Here is a 1,532-nt window from a genome sequence, read left to right as displayed (position 1 = left end):
TTCCTTTAGGATTATGGCCACTGGTAGGCTCCCCAAGTCCAGTGGATGATCCCACAGCCCTGTGCATGTTGGACTCAGTGGCTTATGAAAAAGGAAGCAATTATAAAGGAGGACATGCTAGGAGATGAGATGAGGGAGTTAACTCCCTGGGGGAGTCAGGGGAGGGAGGAGTCAGGATAGGCTCAGGATAAATTGTATACATGTATGAAATTTTCAAAAAAAATAAAGATACATCAAAAATATTTTTTAAATTGTACTGTATACAGTGGCTATACCTGTAATCTCAGTTCTATGGTGTGGGAGTAGGGGAATCAGAAGTTTAAGACAAGCTGGGTTTATGAGAACCTGAGAGAGAGAGAGAGAGAGAGAGAGAGAGAGGATACCTTGTAAATGCTTTCTCCAAATCTCATATGACAGTCAGCTGAAATTAATACAGTCAAACCCATATGTGAACATTTACACAATTTCCAAAATTTTCACTATTATCTGCATTATTCTGGTGACCATTTTGCAAAGAAAACTTAGCAATTTTTCTCCCCTTCTTTCATTTTTCCCCCTTATTCCTCTCTCCCTCCTTCCTTTCCTTCTTCCCTCCGTCCCCTTCTTTCTTTGATCCCCTGTTGCCCAAGCTGGACTTGTACTTCCGATTCTCCCGCTTTTACTTTCAGATTGTTGGAACTGAAGGCCAGCAATACCACACCCAGCTCAGGATTTTAGCTAACAATTCAAAACCAAGTATCTTTTGGTTAGTTTTTTTGTTTGTGTGGGTTTTTTTTTGTTTTGTTTTTTTTTTAAACGTACATTGGTGTGAGGGCTTCAGATTCCCCTGGAACCGGAGTTACAGACAGCTGTGAATTGCCATATAGGTACTGTGAATTGAATCTTGCTCCTCTCAGAAGGTGAGCAGCCAGTGCTCTTAACTAAGCCATCTCTCTAGCCCTATATTGTGAGTTTTTTTTTTGTATGAGATTGATGGAGAATCTTTGATAGATTTGTGAGTTACCTGATGTTCTTTCTGTGAGTTGTCTCTCTGCTGTGTTTTCTGTGGGCCCATCCCCACCCCCGCCCATGGAAGCATTGAACCCAGGGCTTCATCCTGCCAGGTAAGAGTTCTCCACTCAACTACATGCCCAGCCTTTTCTTGAAAGTTTCTTTCTTTCTTTCTTTCTTTCTTTCTTTCTTTCTTTCTTTCTTTCTTTTTTGATATAGAGACTCACTATGTAGACCCGCTGCCCTGGAATTCACTATGTAGTCCAGGCTAGCCTGGAACACAGAGCTCACCTGCCTCTGCCTCCAGACAGCCAGGATTGAAGGTTTTCTATCATTGAGCTATACAAGTTCCAGCCCCAGCCCCAGCCCCCAGTACAGGTTATTGGTCTTATTTATTTTGGGGTGCTAGGGACGGAGTCAAGTGCATGTTTGGCAACGTCCTACCACTGAGTTAAACCTTCCCGGTAACTCTTGGTCTTTTAAGACAAAAATCTCGCTCTGTAGCCAGGAAGGCCTCAAACTTCTGGCTCTCTTGCGCCTGC

The sequence above is a fragment of the Microtus ochrogaster genome, linkage group LG5, assembly GCF_000317375.1.
Source record: "Microtus ochrogaster isolate Prairie Vole_2 linkage group LG5, MicOch1.0, whole genome shotgun sequence".
In the NCBI taxonomy this organism is placed as follows: Eukaryota; Metazoa; Chordata; class Mammalia; order Rodentia; family Cricetidae; genus Microtus; species Microtus ochrogaster.
The sequence above is the reverse complement of the archived record's forward strand: the minus strand, read 5'-3'. Positions refer to the sequence as shown.